Raw genomic sequence first — 23,401 nt, 5'->3', positions numbered from 1 at the left:
CTCACGCCTTCTCTATTTCCCACTTGCGCTGGTTGGAGGGACGGAGGTGGGAAAGAGGAGGATTTGCAGTAGGGTGCGTGGTGGACGAAAATTGCAAAGTGTGCCTAAACACGACAGAGACTGGGAGAGAGCTACGAAATTAGAGCCCTTAATGTGAAAAAGAAAATATATCTAAAGGCATAAAAAGTGATGCACTTTTTTTTTAATTTAGACTTTATCCAGTTAAAGGAATTGTGTGAAAATATGTTTGTGTTTTATGGTCAAACGTCTTCAGTAAGGCAAAATACTGAAAGGGTTAACAGGGTTTTAGTGAGGTGCTGGAGAAGCAGAAGCAGGACTGGGGCTCTGCTAATTAACGACCCATCAACTCAGCAGCCAGAGCACTCTGTGCAAGGTGAAGAGTTCACCGGCTGAGTGACACTGGCTGCCTCTCACCTGTTAAAGAGACAGATGGAGAAATTTAAAAGACTGCAATTTCATTATATAAAAACAATGATGGAGGCTCATATTAATTCAAAGGACTATGAAATTTTGATTTGGAAATTTTCAGGAAATGTAAAGTATTGATGCATTTTCTTCCTCCATCTGATTCAAATTTACCCATCCTAATACAGCTCCTGAAGAACGGTTCAGCTAGAGAGATGGCTGAGGTCTAATTTTCTTAGATTCTAAGAGTTATATGCTAAGAGTGCAAGGAGGAGGAAAATCAATATACAGATCATCTTTACAGTATATGGAACTGTACAGGACAGATAACTATCCCCTCAAGATTTTCTCCTCAATAACACAAAATTTTATTTACTCTGGGAATCTCATTTGAGACTTTTGCTGAAAGTATATCAGACAGACAGAATAGTGAACTCAAACAGTATGTCACAAAAGAACATCAGAGAAAGTTACAGATACCGGAATTAACTTTAACAGAGGTTTATCATATCATGTAGCTCGTGTGACGTGGAAAGACGTGAAGTATTTTGTCTACAATGAAATTGTTAGAATCAAGCGAAAGCTTAAAATGTGAGCTTTTTTGTTTTTGAACCAAGTTTTTATTGGTATTCATATGTATTTCCACATCTTTTAGTTTATATCTAAATTTTCTTTCTGTGACATACATATGAAAAAGAAAAGTTCAATGTTATTCGTGAAACTGAAAAGTCAGAAAAGCAGTTTATAACATTCCTCTAAATTGCACAGTTCTGATATAGCATAGTTTGCTAATGTTTTACAATGGCAGGTTTAAATATTTGTATACCTTTAACTCCTGCCACTGGGGTATGGTGGGAGGGAGTAGTTTTTCAACTTTGGTCAGTCCCAGAATATGTGTGTGGTGACAATCCCTCCAGCACAAATTTGTTGTGTTACTGTAAAATCTGGAAGTTATGGAGGGGGTTCTAAAATATCTCACTTTCATTTTCCAATTAAATTCTTTCCACATTGGTTATTGGTTATTTTATGTCCCTCTTCACACACATCTCCCCAGCATGTATCTTCAATAATAACATTCATTTCTAACTCTCATTTCCCTTTATATCCAGAGAGCTCGCCGACATCAACAAATTTAAAAAAAAATTTTTGTTTATATATATGTTTTCATTTCCATTAGAGGTCGACCGATAGTGGATTTTTAAAGGCCCATATAATAACGATAGTTTGGAGCAGGAAAAAGCTGATTGCTTCCATGCTTGCTGCAGCACTGCTTGCTTCACGCTAAAGTACAAGAATCATACTATTATAGATCTTGGTGGAGCCATTGTCTTCTGTTTTGGGGCGATAGCTCTGTGTGCTCATTCCAATTTAATTTCCACATCATCTTTGATTGCCAGTTTTGTAAGCAGGGTTTCCACCGAATCAACTGCCTTTTTTTTTTTTTTTTACACACACCGCAACATATGGTTCACGTCATAACTTCATATTTTGGCCATTCAAGCTTCCATAGTCCATAGTTCACTTGTTTGTTTGATAGTTCAAAGACTTTTGGTTAAGTAGCCATGGATAGCTACCCCGCCGTCATTGCGGCCATCGCCGGCCATCGCTGGCCAAGTGTGTTCTGTTTCCTCATGATAACAAGATAAATCTTATTTTAAGAAGAAAAGTTTTGTTATCCTGAGAGAGCAATATGCACACATCTTGTCACCTTTGATTTTAGGGAATTTCCATCTGTCATTTGAAGGGTTAAAATCCTGTTTATGATGATGGAGATTATTTTATGATCAAGACTGAATGTGGGAAAAAAAATATAAAAAAAATACACTCATTATATTTTTATTCATATTTATGAATATGTACACAAAATGTATATGAGGGTTTTTTGAGAATGCACTTGTTGGAACTGTGAAAATATGTTCAGGTGTTAGGGTCAGCCTTCATCAGAAAGGCAGAGCAGTAACAGAGTTGTTGAGAGCTGCTGGAGAAGCAGAAGCTGGGGCCTCTGCTAATTAATGGCCCATCAACAGCAGCCAATCAGAGCGCAAGGTGAAAAGTTCAAATCGGTCCTCACTCTGATGGTTAAAAACTTTTTTCCTGAAACTTTGTTTTTCACACAATCTGAACGAATGTATAGTTTGTTGGTTCCCCCTAGTGTTCAGACATATGTTTCCTGTGTTGACATGAGGTCTAGAAATGCCGGTCCTCACTTTGCAGGAAATTCACTCGGTCCTCACTATGCAGCAAGTACAAGAATGTGTGTGTGTGTGTGTGTGTGTGTGTGTGTGTGTGTGTGTGTGTGTGTGTGTGTGTGTGTGTGTGTGTGTGTGTGTGTGTGTGTGTGTGTGTGTGTGTGTGTGTGTGTGTGTGTGTGTGTGTGTGTGAAATGACTAAGGCCAAGGCATTATAAAAAATAAAATAAAAAAACACATCAGCCCCATTGCAATCCAAGAAAAACTATGTATTTCATGACTGGACTTTTTTCATTCTCTTTTTCAAGCATAAATATTATCTTTGTGCCAGTACAGTATATGAAGTGTAAGTATCTGAGTTAATCCCATTATATATTAGGCCTACAGTTAACACAGTCTTTATCCAGAGTGTAAAGGCTGTGTGGAAACATGTATGTTCAACATAATATGCAACTTATAATGGCAGCTGTAATTGTGGCATGTACTGTACAGACACATACAGAGTAAACTCTTAAACATAACTGTGCACAATTTCTGCCATCTGCTCTAATCATTCTTGGATGTGTGAGGAGGCTGTAAAATCAAACAAAGGCTTATGTAACAAACTCCTTTTCTACATTAGTAAAGATCCTGTACGTACATGTGCTGGTAGTCTGTGTCGTCTCTGAACCGGCGCTAAATTCAGTCTTGTCAAACAGCATACCTTCAACAGCTTTAACAGAATGTGACAGTGTTGCAGATAAAACACCCTGAATGGATATGTGGGATTTTATTCAGCAGCAGGGAACCAAAATCTGCTGACTCAACCCTCCACTACTGAACCCCCTCATCTTGCCTAATGTTAGCTAATTTACTCCATCCAGGGATTTTTTTTCCACAAGGAGCACTTGGTTTAAATTGATTAAATTAGTGATGTGATATGAAAGAAGGTTCAGCTGGGAGAAGGTCCCCCTGACAGTGATATGATATAAATCAAGACATCCGACTCTCTGTATACTGTATACTGTATATGACCTGAAGAGATAATCAGTTCATTTGTGATTGTACAGTACAATACGATCACTGACAAGTGCTAAAGCAGCGTGTCGGTGAATCGGTGACAGCTGATGTGATGTATCGCGACTCTCGAGCAACATTTAGTCACTGAAAGCGATGCTGAACATCTGCTAGAGAGGGTAGCTACACTTGGATTGTACGGGAAGCAAAGCCTCTGCAAAGCTGTGTAATTACGACTTACAACGATTTTCAAAATGTTTACAGTAAAAACACTGACAGCTATCTTAAGTTCTTTTAAGATCATTTTGTATTTGATATATCAAGATATTGGACACTACACCCGGAGTGAAAAAAAGAAGAAGAAAAAAAGGCTTGAAGAAGGTGTTTATTCTCAAAATCTGTTAAAATCCAGAGTCCCCCATTTGGGGGACTTGAAGACATGCATAACAATAACAGAGCCCCCAGTGCACTGATTATGAAAGAATATGGTCATATTATATGTCAAATTAAACAGCAGAAGCTGGGCTACAACGTGTAAAAAACCATGTTTATATGACCCAAACACAGCCCAAACACTACTCAAACAAACAACTAGACATCAAACTTCATAAAGCACCTCTGTGTGGACCCAGTCGCCACATTTCTGGCTCGTATACTACTGTACATTATGCAAAACACATCAGCGACCGCTCATCTGAACGTAAACATTGGGGCGTTCCCCAACAACCGCGGCTAACACAGCAGCTAGCAGCAGCATGGCAGAGGGAGAAGACAACAACCAGCAAAGTCGAGCAAACACAAACGCTGCGTGGCCAAAACATGGTCGTACATTTGCTCTTATCTTTGCTGTTTTGCCGTGAAAAGGTTGTGTTATGGGTAAATCCACAATATTTCCAGTTGAACTCTGCCTAGTGTTTACATCTGAATCAGCCGGGCCGAAACCCGACGGCTCTGTACGGAAGCCTGCACGGAGCCTGACGGAGCGCACACAACCCCACGTTGGCCTGCACGTGGATCTGCTGATCTGATTGGTTCATGGCTGTCACATGGCTGCCAGTGCGGCCAATCACATCGACCTGGGTCTAGCGTCATTCCTCTCTCTCTAATGGTCAGAATGAGCCGTCGATCACTCGAATCGACCAATGCGCTGCAGAGATAGAGGCTGAAAGCCAAACCCACCCAAATAAGCTGCAGAGTGCAGCAGGGACGCAGAGACACTGAATCCACTATGTTAGTTATTTACAATCGGTTCCAGTAGATTTATTTTCAGTTAGTTTATCCAAATTGTGTGAAAATAAAGATTAAACAATAGTTTATAGTAGCAGGTGGTTCTAAGCTGTGCCAAAAATTGACATTTTGGAAAGTTCGCCTGGATATTTTGTAGTAAAATCTCAATAATTTTGTCCTGCTTCAATTAATCAGAATCAACCACTGCAGAGACAATGTTCACATGTTGTACAATGATTTTATAGAGAGTTTGAGCTTCATCAGCATTATTCTAAAGGGCACTCATCAAAAATATGATTTTTTTTTTAGGCGAATATTAATTTTATTAATTTTTTTCTGTGTGTCATCTTCATTTACTCTTCACCAGTAACAGATACACTGAAATTTACACATCTCAGCAATTCCTCATTTTTTTCCCTTTACTATGACACCAAAAGTATTCAAATAGACCTTGTGGTTGCAGAGATGTACTCATTTTATTATGGATATGCAATTTTTGAGAAAAGGCCTAAAAAATAGGCTTGATTTTTTATTAGAAGCACAGCTGTTTAGAAATGATTCTGTTTCCTGTTGGATTTCCGTCACTCACATGCAACAACAGTGCCATTATATACTGAACTGATGTCATTTGAAGCTTTGTCAGTCTTTGAACTAGAGAAATCAGGATCAATAAAAAGAAATTGTTGGCAGAATTTAAGATTTTCTTTCTTTTTATGGATGCAGCTTCGCAGGGTGAATTCATCATAGCAATAACCACGTCCAGAGTCAGTCGGTCATAAACCAGGTGTCAGAGGAAATGGAACCACTGGACAATATAACCTTGTATCCAAGAACAAAATTACATTCTATTTTGATTTCTCAAAAACAACATTAAACACTAAAACACCAAATGGGTGCCGGCTTATGAAAAACACTAGAAGTGTAAATTGAAGTGAACCAACCCCACAGAATGTCTACTCAGGGTTTTAAAGTGCAGTTGCACGCTGCATTTGTGACAAAGGATAGACGTTTTTGTGTCCCTCACATGCTCACTGACCATGAAAGATAATATTATTTCTCATTCTCCATCTGCATTCTACATGCATCACTTGCCTGCAGCCACAAAGATACCAAAAGTGCATCCAGTTCCTTGGTGCGCAGTGCACTTGACTGCACTTTATGCCCTTTGCTCAGAAATGTTCACCTGAGGAGTGTTCAGTTCTGAGCTAAATAAAACATCCTTAGTCTCACCAAAATCCGTGTCCATTTAAAGTCTCATAAATCCTGCATTTCTGCTAAATTGATATCAATCTCCTAAAAGGAGACTTAAAATGTCATTATGCATGCATTTGTAGAGCCTGCGAATGCACCGCTCTGTCAGGTCAGGCTGCAACATTGCAGTTATATTAGTACAGTAATGAGCCAGAAACCTGGATCTGTCCACCAGGATTTCTCCCAATCCTTCGGATTGCCACTCTCGCGAAGAGCGACTGGATACTATGAAGAAATCACAGCTTTGTCCTGGTTACAAAGACTCACTATTTTGGTAACTTAGGCAGTGCATGGTATGGCTGATAATGGGGAAAAAGTTTATATCATAAGAGGAAATAAAATCTGGCTACAGGACTGTAAGTGCAGGAATATATCACAAAGTGTAACCCTGGTGGGTATTAAAATATTGGTGTGTCATATGCTGCACTGCATTCATTTTTATTGGACTACTTTGTGTGTTGTTATAGTCCACTGTGATGTATTGGGGGTTCTGGTAGACTAATGGAGTGTATGGGCGACTCTGAGTAAACATCCTGCAGATGATAAAGCTCCTGCATCCAGCAGTGATCTATTCCTGGATAGGAACACATTCAGTTTCTACTAGGACAATACACACACACCTTTACAAAACACAAACACACAGGCACATGCACGCAAACACACATTCACTGCTATTCCTAGACACACAGCCAGACAGAGCGGTTGGCCGTGTCTGGTTGGCACTACCAGCACAGCTGCAGGTTGTGTGTGTGTGTGTGTGTGTGTGTGTGTGTGTGTGTGTGTGTGTGTGTGTGTGTGTGTGTGTGTGTGTGTGTGTGTGTGTGTGTGTGTGTGTGTGTGTGTGTGTGTGTGTGTGTGTGTGTGTGTGTGTGTGTGTGTACCTGTTTGAGTTCACATCTTGAGAGAGAGGGCATTCTTAGATTCACCTCTTCAAAGGGTTCTCTGAGGATTACTTGACATGAAGGTTGGAATTAGGTTTTGGTTAAACTCAGGTTAAGGGCTCAGAAATGCGAGTCAAAGAGAGATCTCACAAACATAGCACAAACATGTGCATGTGTGTGCAAATACAAGGGAGTGTGCATGTCTTTTGTTTCCTTATTATATGGCACTTAGAGTGACTCCACGGCCAAGGGGGGCATTGGCCTAGATAGTGAAGGTGTGCACGGTCTAAGATGCATAGCTTCTAAGGAGTAAAAATGGAGCACTGGTTTCTAGGGGGAAATAATTTAAATTTTGATGAAGACAGAAACTACACTCTAATGAGCAATGACTCCATGCACTTGCAAAACATATTCAAGCCATCTCTTTAATACTCAGCCCAGTCACAGATTTGAGACGGATATACAGAGGAAGGTTAGAAATCAAGCCCAAAAAGGAATATTAAAGACAATGTAAATATTCCATGCTTTTTCCCTGTGTCCCACTTTAGGTTGAATTAATATTTGAAGCTGCTGCTTATATTTTGAAATAAGCTAGTTATCCTTGCCAAGACGCAAGGTGCGCTGAAGAATAAATCATTAGGGGAAAAAAATCTAACTCAGTGTATAGTAGTACAGAAGATGAATGGTTGTTTTTTTCATATTGTCATTGATAGCTTTTGTAGGGGAGGTGTGATTATAGTAAAGGTCACATAAACATTTATTATCTGGTGTTAGAGAAGCAGCAACACGGACTGTATAGAAACAAGAGATGGCATGGAGAAGGTGAATGAAGGCAATGGAGTCATGCAAGATAAAAATAAAATAAAATTATAAGAACTACAATTACCATTTGAAATGGAAATGAGTACAATAATAGAGAAAAAACTACAATTACTGCCTCGTAGTGGTCTGTATTTGCCACTCAGAATATTGTGTCTCATTCTGAAGAAGAAATTGGATCTGAGGTCTGTATGACTTCACCCTGCTTTGACCTTTGACCATCAAAATCTAATGAGTTTGTTGTGCTTGTCGAGGTGTTAATGAAAATATTTCATTCACAAGACCAAAATCACCGTGACTTATCAGTTAGTCTATACTCTATATCTATAGATATGTCCACAATAAAGGGATGGACAGAAAACCTGAAAACATACAGTATCCTGAGATAGAAACAACACAGCATGTGCCACAGTCATGACCTGTGAAATGTATTGTTCAGCGATGTGTCCAGATTCACAAAGCTCTGGTGCTGACTATGCTTCCCTGAAAGGAGTGAAGATAGCTACTTAAATAACAAATAGTGCAAAACATGGATGAGATCAGTACATGTTGTTGTAAGCTGAGAAGAATATCAAAGAAATCTGTGTGCTGCTCTTGAGATCTTAACACGAGTTTTGCAGAGAAGGGCCATGCTACCTGCTTACCAGAGAAATAAATGATGTAAAATGAAATGCCAAGCAAGTCTGATCATCAGAATGCTACGGTCACACAACATGCAGTCTGCAGGCGATGTGCATTAATGTGTATTCCTGACCTTCAAGTGCACTTTACCTGTCACCTTGTTATTTTGTGTGCATGGTGCAAAAGGTGGGAGGAGAAACAACAACAAGATGGATGTTTCATGTGCACATGGCACCGTCACCGCCTCATACATAGCAATCAGGGATGTTGCCACACACCAGTTTGATAATTCAGACTAATTGTGATTGCCACATGTTGGCGTGTTGCCACTCTGAACCTTCCTGACGACAACAGTTTTTTAATACTGGTCTGCACCTTTTTTTTATTTTCAGTATGCATCTGTGTGGAACAAAGGTATAAGACCACTAATGAGGAGAGGAGAAGAGGTGCTGTAAGGTAATGTGGACAGATTGTCAGACAGTCCTGCAGGGCATCCAGGGACACTCATTTCTTAAGTCCTTAATACCACTCAAGTCCATCCAAGGTTCTCCGGCATTCATGGGTATCAGTGCCACGTGACCACAGATTGAAGCCTCATGAGCAAAATGCTGTTTTTGCCTGCAGCGACTTAATAGACCTGAAGCATTGAAGCATTTCCTCCTATTCACTTGCAAATACCGAGAGAGCACCAGAACATCCTGAATGAAAAATACATCTGAAGTTACAGGAGAACTAAGTTTCTTGAACAGCACAGGTTAAGGTGCAGCCGCATTTTCTGAAGTTTCAGCTGCTGAGTTTTACAGTGCACAATGAGCCATCCTGACCATGGCTATTTTGAAATGATTATACATTGCCAACCAGCCCCTAATTACAGTGGCAGGGTTTCCCGCAGCGCTTTCCTGTTAAGGCGGCCGCCTTAACAACAAAGAGCTGCCGCCTAAACTAACGTCTTAAAAAAAAAAAATGTAGCGATATTCGCCGCCGCCCCCGGTCGGACGATGGCCGTATCCTCTCACACCAGTGTTGGGCAGTAGCGACGTTACTACAAGTAGCGGCGTTAGTAACTTAACTACATTTCTCAGTAGCGTGGTCGTAGCGTCGCTGTTTTCTACATCAAATAGCTTTTCAGTAGTTAAGCTATTTAATTGATCAGTAGCGCGGTAGCGTCCACAGAAGCTACATTTCCCCAGGCATTTCTAGACCTTAAACGCACCGCTTCCATGTGACGTAATGTACGTATCTGCTGATGCCCATCTGCTGCAGCGGAGCGCAGCACACAGCAGGTGACAGAGAAGGAGGGATAGTCAAGTTCGTGAATCAGAGCCGTAGCTGGACAACTTTATCGCTGCACAGCGACCGCGCGCACCGTTGCACGTCGCTCCAAGAGCCCGGTGCGTCCTGTCTGCAGCGGAGACACGGCCACTGAGAGGCTGAGTGAGGGGACCGTTCCTGTAGGAACGCGCCTTTTAATGAATCAAACCAAACACCCTGAACAGCATGCTGAGTACGAGAGGGAGAGACGACTGCAGCAGTTAAAACGAAAGCTCCTCGTCCCAGCATGTCGCCCACTCCTTCCGCGGCCGACGTCTTTTAAAACAGTGTTTCCCAACCTTGGGGTCGGGACCCCACGTGGGGTCGCCTGAGATTCAAATGAGGTCGCTTGAAATGTCTAGTAGCCTAATTGATGAATTAAAAAAAAATCTGACCAAGAAAGGTTAGGAACCACTGTTTGAAAAGACACTTGGGTTTTTTTGGAATGTACTTGCATAGATCTTTCAGCACTCACAATGGGCCGATATAAATGAAAAACTTTATTTAACTTCTAAAAAAAATAGCTTTGATGTAGCTAAGCTACTTTTGTCATTTTATTGTAGCGTAGCTTGCTACATTTCTCTGGTGGGTAGCTTCAGTGTAGTAAAGCTTCATTTCATGTAGAGTAACTTGTAGCTTAGCTCACTACATTTTCCAAGTAGCTTGCCCAACACTGTCTCACACACATACACACCACAGAGAAGCGTGCATGCATAACAGCAGCGCGTGTTGAAAGCGAAACTTAATACGGCGCGGCGCGGTGCGCCCCCCCCCCCCCCGTCGACAGGTCAGACACCACCTTAACTAACAAATTTTCTGGGGGAAACACTGCAGTGGCATTATGAGAGAAAAGAAGTTCAAAGCAACTTAAACTGAATAGCCCCCTGTTTGCTAAATGCCAACCCTGTATTCATGCTACAATTACAAAAACAAAGGAAGTAAAGTGGACAGATCAGTGGTAGGAGGTAGCAAAACACTACTGGAAAAAAAAAGTGTTATAGTGAAAGGAATTGAACAATGTTGCATGAAAATGTTTCCTTTTGGAAAATCAGTGAAAATGGTAACATTTTGGGCTTTGATGATGGTAAAAGGAACCTAGTACTAATGTGAGAAGTTCTGCAGGTGATTTTTATAATTCAATATGGACATTACGGGCTGGATTTCTAAGTAAAGATGGCATTACAGACGGATTCTTGGCCTTGTGACTATGTTTGGCAAGGACAATATAATTAGAACAGTGGAAAACAGTAAGGACACTGTGTGTGTCAGAGAGAGAGAACGAGAGAGAGGCGACAGAGGAAATTGAGTCAACATGAGAAGATATGCAATCATTCAAAACTGGAGAAGTCCTAATATCTTCAGACAGGTAATTGCATCATGTGTGTGTGTAAAAGTTGTATTTTTCATCGTTGATCATTTATTTATGTGTATTGCAACTGTTTTCTGTAAACTGCCTCAAATGATTAATGGCTCTGCTCTACTCTTCTGCGGCTTATGTTATTCATTTTTTTCCCACTTTCTCTCTCCTCAACCTTTCATTCCCTCTGATTCTGGAAGAGTCCCAGTCAGGTGTGCATTTTAAACTTAACTTCTCCACAAGAGAAAGAGACAACGATGAAAGGGGCTTTAACAGGGTGACTCATACACCTGGTAGAAGCAGAGTGTTAAATAGATTAAATCAAAAGATCAAATTAATGTTTCCAGAACAGACTGTCTCTCAACAAGGAACATGTTAAAGTGTCTGAAGTGCAACGCTTTTTCATCTTCAGCCACGATGACTGAATGGATTTCATTAAAGAAATTAACCTAACAACTGGGGATGGTAATGTACCGATCAATATCAGAATATGAATATTACAATAGCTTCTTTCAGTGATAAATACTTCTGTCATCCCACAGAATATCATAAGAATAATTTGGCTTTCACATTCAAAAGTAGATACTGTGTGTCATGACAAAGAAACTGCAACTTTTTTTTTCTTTGCGTAAGAGGAAGCTGAAATATCAATCTACATTTACAACGACCTTCAACATATTGTCTGCTTGAATATTTTCTTTATTTAAGAGAGAACCCTTAAGCTCACCAACCTGAGCATTGGGCATATCTGAAGTAAAGGTACGCTGCACTGTTACACTACACCACCGATTCTTCTGTTCATTTATTTTTTTTTCCTTGTCTTCATTAAGAGATGTACTTCTCTCATGTTTTTAAGCCGAAGACATTTTGTTGGTTCTGTCAGTAACTCCGTCTGAGCAGGCATTGAGAAAGACGAGGAAAACAGCTCTTTTCATGATGCAGTCTGAAAAGAAAATGCACAGACTTGTAGATGGAAACATCAATTGTTAGTTTTGTCCTTTTTAAGTAACCGTTTAGAGCTTTGAGGGCCGACTGGAGAGACATTTAATCACTTTAGCTCAAGGCTGTATTGATATGATCATTTGCTCTTCATCAATAAAATCAATTCAGAGACGGGAAGTGAATGATGCACTGCTAACTAAGAGAAATCTAACAGCTGCTGCAGCTTTGTTCTAATACATTTGTGCTTTGCTGCAAGAAAGAGACTTTGTCAAGGTTATGAAGCCACATTTATATTTACAGTTTGTTTTCTCTATGATAGAGGACAGTACAGATGTATGTAGTGCTATTTCAATAGCTACCCTACAGCTAAAATAAAGGATTATAGGAGAAAGCTTAACATTGATATCTAAATGCTGTATTAAAATGAAGTCCAGATTACTAAAAGCGTATTGTATTCTTCACATTAACCCCATGTCATACTACAATATGTCTGTCTGAAAAAAGAAAAAAAACAGACTGTGGCTCATTTCCGTCTCTACCTGCACTTTCACACGTAAGCAGATGGAGAATTTTCAATTTTGTCCTTTCACAATCCCACCATCCATTTTAACAAGGGCATAAGAGGCGAGCACTGCTACTCAGACATTCACACATAGCCACATACACACCACACTGCATTCAACTCTTGTGAAGAATTACTTATCTGTTAATTAAAAAATAGATTTTTTAAATCAAAAAGTATCTAATATCTTGGATTGTATTTAAAAGAAGAGCTCAACCTAATGCAATGATTTACTTAAGCACATTAATACTTAAATGCCTCATTTACAGTTTTCTAAGAAGAGCAACAAGGACAGCTCATTATATGTTGATTAAACAGAAGTTTATATTATAAATACACAGTCGTAACCTCTCAACACAAGAAAGGATGATTTTTGTTTCACTTTTTAAAATATTTACTTGAACAATAACTGGAATAAAACAGAGCGTCTATGTACTCTATAACAGAAAGACATTCATCGCAGAAATAATAACCAACACAACCCACCATCACTATTCAGCCATTAAGGTGTTGAGAGTGAAGGAACAACAGACAGACAAAAGGGAAGAGGGAAGGACTTAGGGGGGACAGGGGAGAAATAAGGAGTGCGAGTGAGGGATTATTTCTTTTTTCTCTCCCAGGCTGTTTTGGTCTTCCTACTCTCTCTTCCAGGAAGTGAAATCAAATCAGAAATCACTCAGTTGTCCAATAATGCATTTTACTCTTATCTTGTGTCAGGGCAGAGCAGGAACACATGGCAGAGTAAGATAAAAATAAAAAATAAAAAAAGGCAGTGAGAGGTGAGAAACCCCGAGGACTTTCTGTTAAGACAACTACAATTATATTAACCTTAGCATATAATGAATCTATCATGGGGTGGTATGTAGGGTTTTCCCCAGGATCACTCACTACCTGTTTTTTCTTATTATTACTTTTATCTTATCAAGTCTTGAATGCAAAGTCGTTAATCGCCAAACTAACAAACTGGAAATCAATGAACCCCAGGCCAGAAAGAACTCTTACTTTCTTTAAAAGGTCCAGACACTGGCCCCAGAAATGAGCAGTCCCATCTATTATGGATTCTAGCTCAGCTGACAAGGGCAACCCAAAAACCAGAGCGGGAGGCCAACACACTACAATAGTGGGATCCAGTTTGACTGGAAAATAGTCCATCGTACCACATTCAAATTCTAATAAATTAATCATATATGTCTGTAGTTAATTGATAAGAATGACGTAATGTTTCTGCTGTGTATTTAAAAATATAATCAGTATCAACATTATATCAAACTTTGACCATAAATAATGAACATTTACTTGTCACTATCCATGTTGCATTCGCCACTGTCTAGTTTTCATCAAACTAAACAAAATGCCGAAGGACATGCTGAATGTTAGTTGGACACTGAGGAGGCACTGATGCAGAGGTGGTATTTTAAGTGGACATGTATGCATACATTGGGGAAAGTATTAACCAAATTAACTGACATCAGCGGGATTAAGTCAGTGAGAGACCGAATCAGTTTTAATACTTTTTCAGTTAATTGCCCATCCCCATTATAAATTGACTGCATTGACTTTGTGAGGAGGCTACTCTTCAGCACTTTATTTTCACTCAACAGCTTCAATATTTTTAGCAGGAAAAAAACAAAAGATCACTACTCTTTGATTTGGTACTGGTTCAAAAGGGAAATCAGGATTAATGCTCATCTCTCACAAACAGTAAGCAACATTTAATTTTATTTTTCATTATCCCTGTCCATTGAAAGCAATTACTGCATCAAAGGTTCTCTAATGGGAATACTTTTCCCTCAAGTAAGTGTGTTTGCTGTTGTGAACAACTTTTTATCTGTGTTTCCATGTCCTTCTGTCTGTTACCATCTGTCTTTTTGTGAATATATATGAATATATATATATATATATATATATATATATATATATATATATATATATATATATATATATATATATATATATATATATGCACAATTTGCACAATCTGAGCGACATCTCAAGTCTCAAGTGTGACAATGAAACCCTGTGATATGTTGTGTTATTATTAGGGCCGCGGGCAATCGCACCGGGCACTGGTCCCAACAGCTATGAAATAGCTGCAGGGACCAGTGCCCGGGCGAAGCCCGGGCACTACTGTTATTGTGTGGATTTTTTCCTAGTTAGGGCCACGGGCAATCGCACCGGGCACTGATCCCTACAGCTATGAAATAGCTGCAGGGACCAGTGCCCGGGCGAAGCCCGGGCACTACTGTTATTGTGTGGATTTTTTCTTCTTATTATTAGTGTGACTGCTGAAGCAGTCACACTATTGTTCTTCTGTTTGGCCATTTTCTTCCGCCTTTTTACGGTCTTCTTCTAGTCCTTCATACTTTGTGCTATTTCAACAATTCATATATCAAAACGTGCAGCTTTTTCTGGACTTTATCGGCATTACTTTTCTCTTTTTAACTCTTTATACTTTTTAAAATATTTAACTTTTTCTGATTTTTTTCAGCTTTATAATGTGTGTGTGTTGCGTCTAACGAGCAGAGCCAGAGTGGTGTCAGAGTGGAGAGAGGCAAAAAAACATTCTAGAGTTTTTCTGGCTAAACTGTCAGCACGGCCACAAATTAAACTCTAGACAAATTATTTTCTCCAGTTTTGTAGCCACACTTGTCTTCTGGCTAAAATTCTGGTCAAAAATGCAAAGAGACTTAGATAATAATTTTAAATATTTTTTAAATGCAGCCAGGGAGCTCTCTGCTCTCATTCAGCTCAATGTATTTTTTTCACAGCAGCAGGAGAAGGAGCTGAACTTTGTAACTTGCTGTTAAGTGCTTTTTAATTCATTTTAATTCACCAAAAAATAGTCACAGGTCACAAAAAAGTCCTCTTCTTGCTTGGTGTGGCTAATTTATACTAATTTCTCTTTATTTTAAGAATCATTGAAAAATCTCACATTCATCAAAGTCTCAACCTCTCTTCACCACAACTCCACTGTAGTGTAGGGGTTAGTGTAACTGCCTGTCAACCCCAAGGTCACTGGTTCGAATCCAAGGGAAGACCTCTTGTTATGTTATGTTGAATTCTGCTCTCCTCCCCCGCCTTCAATTGGTTACAGGTGTTTGTTATCTCCTTGATTACTCATACCAGTTTGCAGCACATCATCACATTACAATGAATGACAACAGTCTTGACAGCAGTGTGCTCTCTGTAGCCGAGTGGCAGAGTAAAGGTTTAGTGATCATATGGTCATGGGTTCGATTCCTGCCTCAGTCATTTCACATCATTGCTTGACTTTTGATTCCAATTATTCAGCTGTCATTGGACAGTCTTTGATTCCTCATAGTATAAAGCTCATTGTAACTCAGGTTCTCTGTGGCCATATGGTTAGTGTGTTAGGTGTTGTGCTATTTCAACAATTCATATATCAAAACGTGCAGCTTTTTTTGAACTTTATCGGCATTACTTTTCTCTTTTTAACTATTTATACTTTTTAAAATATTTAACTTTTTCTGCCACGATTCCTTAATTTTTTTTTTAAGCAGAAGCCAGTGATCCTCTTATCAAAGGTTTTCTTTACCCCTCACATACTGTCTCTGTCTGTAGCCTAGTGGTTAGCTTGCTGGTCTGGAGAACTGAAGGTTGCTGGTTCAAATCTTGCCTCAACAACAATTATAGTGAATTATTTTCCCAGTCGTCCTCTGTTGACTTCTGATAACTTGCTTCATGTTGAAACTGCTGCTCTCAGCCTGAAATTCACAGAAATTTTCATTCTAAGTCATTCAAGCTTGACTCTCAAGCTTTCTTGATGTTAACTGTGTGTGCACCGTGGCCTAGAGGCAGAGTGGAAGTCTAATGACCATGAGGTTGTGGGTTTGATTCCGACCTTGGGCAAACATTTGTATGGTGATCACTGCTTGCACTATTTGCTAATTCTGCAACAGCGTTCAGTTGCTATCAGCAGTCACACCATTTCCATTCTTGGAAATGCTTTTTCTAGTTATTATTCTCCTTCATCTTCCGGACGATTTTCGATTCGCTACTAGTCCTGCAACTCGAAGAGTTGCAGGACATATTATATATCAAAATGTGCGTCCTGATCGGGATCGCTGTGCTATTACTTTTCTCAACAGTTTACGAATTTTTCGCGACGTAGGTCGCGATTTACTGCGCAAAATTTTTGCATGTAAGTCAATGGGACGGGCGGAAAAAAAAGACCGAAAAAGACCAATCATTGGAGTTTAACAAACGTCTACTGCTCAGGCATACTTTCACCTAGAGACTCCATTTAAACTTTAAACAGTAGACACAAGTCTTGTGTATTGTCGTATTACTCCACGTTTTGATAGGTCATATAGTTTTTGATCAATCCCTGATCAATGACCATGATCATTTTTGGAGAAATTATGAGTTTATAATGGGTGTGTATTGCATGGAATGTTCGTGTCAGAGTGCGTGACATCATCGGTTAGAGTGGGAGAGAGTGAAGAAACATTCTGTATTTTTTCTGAATAAATTGCCACCACGGCCACAATTTACACTCTACAGACATAATTTTTTCAGAATTTGTAAGACAAACTTGTTATCTCTCATGTCATGTGCTCAAAATATCAGAGAGACTTACAGAACTTACAGAATCAGCCTCTGAGTGCGGCCACGTCTGTCCCTGCTCCTCATTGAGTCCAATACAAATATTTTCTGAGAGGAGCAGAACGGCCTGATGTTTTAAAACTGCCAGCGTCGCCAAAATATTTACTGTAGAAACACCAAATCGTACCGAAATTTTCAGTAAGTCCTTAGAGCAACGTTGATCTGTGTTTTGTTCTGATAGGAGTTACCGTTTTGTCATGCTAAGCCTAATTGTGAGGCCGGTTTAGAGGCAGAAAATGGCTGTTTTTCTCCACGTTTCTGTCTGTCTCAGCCTGCGGGGGCCCCTATCGCCGTGGTAACCTCTTTGATCCTCAGGCCAGGGCTCGTTAACTTCATAAACAATCCACCTGGCGCTCGTTTAAATGTTTATAAACACAGACACAGCTAAATCAGACTGACACAGGATGCAGCTACTAACTAACTATGTGTCAAGTCAGTCACACACACACACACAGACTCTAGAGCCAGCTTCATGTGATTACAGTCACACACACACACACACACACACACACACACACACACACACACACACACACACACACACACAGGTAACCTAATGTGGTTACAGCTCCTCCATATCAGTGCTTATAGAAAGATGATCATGTGTCTGTCTGATCAGCTCTGTCTTGACCTTAAGATCGTGGGTTTGATTCCCATGTTGACAGAGATGGCACAACCCGCAGTAGCTCCCGTGGCCCATTCAAAATTTCCCGAGAGGAAATTTTCTAGTTATTAGGGCCACGGGCAATCGCACCGGGCACTGGTCCCAACAGCTATGAAATAGCTGCAGGGACCAGTGCCCGGGCGAAGCCCGGGCACTACTGTTATTGTGTGGATTTTTTCTTATTATTATTATTATTATTTTTCCACTTCCGGCCGATTTTCGATGCGCTACTAGTCCTGCAACTCGAAGAGTTGCAGGACAAATTATATATCAAAACGTGCGTCCTGATCGGGATCGCTGTGCTATTACTTTTCTCAACAGTTTACGAATTTTTCGCGACGTAGTCGCGAAAAACTGCGCAAAAATTTTGCATGTAAGTCAATGGGACGGGCGAAAAAAAAAGACCGAAAAAGACCAATCATTGGAGTTTAACAAAAGTCTACTGCTCAGGCATACTTTCACCTAGAGACTCCATTTAAACTTTAAACAGTAGACACAAGTCTTGTGTATTGTCGTATTACTCCACGTTTTGATAGGTCATATAGTTTTTGATCAATCCCTGATCAATGACCATGATCATTTTTGGAGAAATTATGAGTTTATAATGGGTGTGTATTGCATAGAATGTTCGTGTCAGAGTGCGTGACATCATCGGTTAGAGTGGGAGAGAGTGAAGAAACATTCTGTATTTTTTCTGGATAAATTGCCACCACGGCCACAATTTACACTCTACAGACATAATTTTTTCAGAATTTGTAAGACAAACTTGTTATCTCTCATGTCATGTGCTCAAAATATCAGAGAGACTTACAGAACTTACAGAATCAGCCTCTGAGTGCGGCCACGTCTGTCCCTGCTCCTCATTGAGTCCAATACAAATATTTTCTGAGAGGAGCAGAACGGCCTGATGTTTTAAAACTGCCAGCGTCGCCAAAATATTTACTGTAGAAACACCAAATCGTACCGAAATTTTCAGTAAGTCCTTAGAGCAATGTGATCTGTGTTTTGTTCTGATAGGAGTTACCGTTTTGTCATGCTAAGCCTAATTGTGAGGCCGGTTTAGAGGCAGAAAATGGCTGTTTTTCTCCACGTTTCTGTCTGTCTCAGCCTGCGGGGGCCCCTATCGCCGTGGTAACCTCTTTGATCCTCAGGCCAGAGCTCGTTAACTTCATAAACAATCCACCTGGCGCTCGTTTAAATGTTTATAAACACAGACACAGCTAAATCAGACTGACACAGGATGCAGCTACTAACTAACTATGTGACAAGTCAGTCACACACACACACACAGACTCTAGAGCCAGCTTCATGTGATTACAGTCACACACACACACACACACACACACACACACACACACACACAGGTAACCTAATGTGGTTACAGCTCCTCCATATCAGTGCTTATAGAAAGATGATCATGTGTCTGTCTGATCAGCTCTGTCTTGACCTTAAGATCGTGGGTTTGATTCCCATGTTGACAGAGATGGCACAACCCGCAGTAGCTCCCGTGGCCCATTCAAAATTTCCCGAGAGGAAATTTTCTAGTTATTATTAGTGTGACTGCTGAAGCAGTCACACTATTGTTCTTCTGTTTGGCCATTTTCTTCCGCCTTTTTACGGTCTTCTTCTAGTCCTTCATACTTTGTGCTATTTCAACAATTCATATATCAAAACGTGCAGCTTCTTTTGAACTTTATCGGCATTACTTTTCTCTTTTTAACTATTTATACTTTTTCAAATATTTAACTTTTTCTGATTTTTTTCAGCTTTATAATGTGTGTGTATTGCGTCTAACGAGCAGAGCCAGAGTGGTGTCAGAGTGGAGAGAGGCAAAAAAACATTCTAGAGTTTTTCTGGCTAAACTGTCAGCATGGCCACAAATTAAACTCTAGACAAATTATTTTCTCCAGTTTTGTAGCCACACTTGTCTTCTGGCTAAAATTCTGGTCAAAAATGCAAAGAGACTTAGATAATAATTTTAAATATTTTTTAAATGCAGCCAGGGAGCTCTCTGCTCTCATTAAGCTCAATGCATTTTTTTCACATCAGCAGGAGAAGGAGCTCAACTTTGTAACTTGCTGTTAAGTGCTTTTTAATTCATTTTAATTCACCAAAAAATAGTCACAGGTCACAAAAAAGTCCTCTTCTCACTTGGTGTGGCTAATTTATATTAATTTATTTTTGTTTTAAGCATCATTGAAAAATCTCACATTCATCAAAGTCTCAACCTCTCTTCTTGACAACTCCTCTGTAGTGTAGGGGTTAGGGTAACTGCCTGCCAACCCTAAGGTCACTGGTTCGAATCCAAGGGAAGAATTCTTGTTATGTTATGTTGAATTCTGCTCTCCTCCCCCGCCTTCAATTGGTTACAGGTGTTTGTTATCTCCTTGATTACTCGTACCAGTTTGCAGCACATCATCACATTACAATGAATGACAACAGTCTTGAAAGCAGTGTGCTCTCTGTAGCCGAGTGGCAGAGTAAAGGTTTAGTGATCATATGGTCACGGGTTCGATTCCTGCCTCAGTCATTTCACATCATTGCTTGACTTTTGATTCCAATTATTCAGCTGTCATTGGACAGTCTTTGATTCCTCATAGTATAAAGCTCATTGTAACTCAGGTTCTCTGTGGCCATATGGTTAGTGTGTTAGGTGTTGTGCTATTTCAACAATTCATATATCAAAACGTGCAGCTTTTTTTGAACTTTATCGGCGTTACTTTTCTCTTTTTAACTATTTATACTTTTTAAAATATTTAACTTTTTCTGCAAATTAAACTCTAGACAAATTATTTTCTCCAGTTTTGTAGCCACACTTGTCTTCTGGCTAAAATTCTGGTCAAAAATGCAAAGAGACTTAGATAATAATTTTAAATATTTTTTAAATGCAGCCAGGGAGCTCTCTGCTCTCATTCAGCCCAATGCTGAGAGTTCTCCACAACTCTGTCTGTAGTCCAGTTGGTTACAGGTGTTTGTTAAGAGACGCATTAATTGCTTCTGCCACCGTTTGCAGCACATCATCACATTACAATGGCAACATGTTTATGTCTGTGCTCTCTGTGGCGAAGTGGCAGAGTAAAGGTTTATTGATCATGAGGTCATGGGTTCGATTCCTTACTTTTTTTTTTAAGCAGAAGCCAGTGATCCTCTTATCAAAGGTTTTCTTTACCCCTCACATACTGTCTCTGTCTGTAGCCTAGTGGTTAGCTTGCTGGTCTGGAGACCTGAAGGTTGCTGGTTCAAATCTTGCCTCAACAACAATTATAGTGAATTATTTTCCCAGTCGTCCTCTGTTGACTTCTGATAACTTGCTTCATGTTGAAACTGCTGCTCTCAGCCTGAAATTCACAGAAATTTTCATTCTAAGTCATTCAAGCTTGACTCTCAAGCTTTCTTGATGTTGACAGTGTGCAGATCATTAACAGACAACAGTCTCTGCAACTGTGTGTGCACCGTGGCCTAGAGGCAGAGTGGAAGTCTAATGACTATGAGGTTGTGGGTTCGATTCCGACCTTGGTCAAACATTTGTATGGTGATCACTGCTTGCACTATTTGCTAATTCTGCAACAGCGTTCAGTTGCTATCAGCAGTCACACCATTTCCATTCTTGGAAATGCTTTTTCTAGTTATTTTTCCACTTCCGGCCAGATTTCGATGTGCTACTAGTCCTGCAACTCGAAGAGTTGCAGGACATATTATATATCAAAACGTGCGTCTTGATCGGGATCGCTGTGCTATTACTTTTCTCAACAGTTTACGAATTTTTCGCGACGTAGTCGCGAAAAACTGCGCAAAAATTTTGCATGTAAGTCAATGGGACGGGCGGAAAAAAAAGAGCGAAAAAGACCAATCATTGGAGTTTAACAAACGTCTACTGCTCAGGCATACTTTCACCTAGAGACTCCATTTAAACTTTAAACAGTAGACACAAGTCTTGTGTATTGTCGTATTACTCCACGTTTTGATAGGTCATATAGTTTTTGATCAATCCCTGATCAATGACCATGATCATTTTTGGAGAAATTATGAGTTTATAATGGGTGTGTATTGCATGGAATGTTCGTGTCAGAGTGCGTGACATCATCGGTTAGAGTGGGAGAGAGTGAAGAAACATTCTGTATTTTTTCTGGATAAATTGCCACCACGGCCACAATTTACACTCTACAGACATAATTTTTTCAGAATTTGTAAGACAAACTTGTTATCTCTCATGTCATGTGCTCAAAATATCAGAGAGACTTACAGAACTTACAGAATCAGCCTCTGAGTGCGGCCACGTCTGTCCCTGCTCCTCATTGAGTCCAATACAAATATTTTCTGAGAGGAGCAGAACGGCCTGATGTTTTAAAACTGCCAGCGTCGCCAAAATATTTACTGTAGAAACACCAAATCGTACCGAAATTTTCAGTAAGTCCTTAGAGCAATGTGATCTGTGTTTTGTTCTGATAGGAGTTACCGTTTTGTCATGCTAAGCCTAATTGTGAGGCCGGTTTAGAGGCAGAAAATGGCTGTTTTTCTCCACGTTTCTGTCTGTCTCAGCCTGCGGGGGCCCCTATCGCCGTGGTAACCTCTTTGATCCTCAGGCCAGAGCTCGTTAACTTCATAAACAATCCACCTGGCGCTCGTTTAAATGTTTATAAACACAGACACAGCTAAATCAGACTGACACAGGATGCAGCTACTAACTAACTATGTGACAAGTCAGTCACACACACACACACAGACTCTAGAGCCAGCTTCATGTGATTACAGTCACACACACACACACACACACACACACACACACACACACACAGGTAACCTAATGTGGTTACAGCTCCTCCATATCAGTGCTTATAGAAAGATGATCATGTGTCTGTCTGATCAGCTCTGTCTTGACCTTAAGATCGTGGGTTTGATTCCCATGTTGACAGAGATGGCACAACCCGCAGTAGCTCCCGTGGCCCATTCAAAATTTCCCGAGAGGAAATTTTCTAGTTATTATTATTTTTCCACTTCCGGCCAGATTTCGATGTGCTACTAGTCCTGCAACTCGAAGAGTTGCAGGACATATTATATATCAAAACGTGCGTCTTGATCGGGATCGCTGTGCTATTACTTTTCTCAACAGTTTACGAATTTTTCGCGACGTAGTCGCGAAAAACTGCGCAAAAATTTTGCATGTAAGTCAATGGGACGGGCGGAAAAAAAAGAGCGAAAAAGACCAATCATTGGAGTTTAACAAACGTCTACTGCTCAGGCATACTTTCACCTAGAGACTCCATTTAAACTTTAAACAGTAGACACAAGTCTTGTGTATTGTCGTATTACTCCACGTTTTGATAGGTCATATAGTTTTTGATCAATCCCTGATCAATGACCATGATCATTTTTGGAGAAATTATGAGTTTATAATGGGTGTGTATTGCATGGAATGTTCGTGTCAGAGTGCGTGACATCATCGGTTAGAGTGGGAGAGAGTGAAGAAACATTCTGTATTTTTTCTGGATAAACTGTCAGCACGGCCACAATTTACACTCTACAGACATA

General features: G+C 40.0%; 1 protein-coding gene across 1 annotated transcript in view; it reads right to left on the bottom strand.

Annotated features, from left to right (window-relative positions):
* The window catches only part of clstn2a (calsyntenin 2a), a 179,857-nt gene that overhangs the window by 130,923 nt on the left and 25,533 nt on the right, over positions 1 to 23,401 (bottom strand). The window lies entirely within an intron of this gene.

This window comes from Trachurus japonicus, chromosome 17 (genome assembly GCF_045865225.1).
Source record: "Trachurus japonicus isolate A0001 chromosome 17, Traja_1.0".
In the NCBI taxonomy this organism is placed as follows: domain Eukaryota; kingdom Metazoa; phylum Chordata; class Actinopteri; order Carangiformes; family Carangidae; genus Trachurus; species Trachurus japonicus.
Note: the sequence above shows the minus strand (reverse complement) of the source record. Positions and strands in the feature narration are given on the sequence as shown.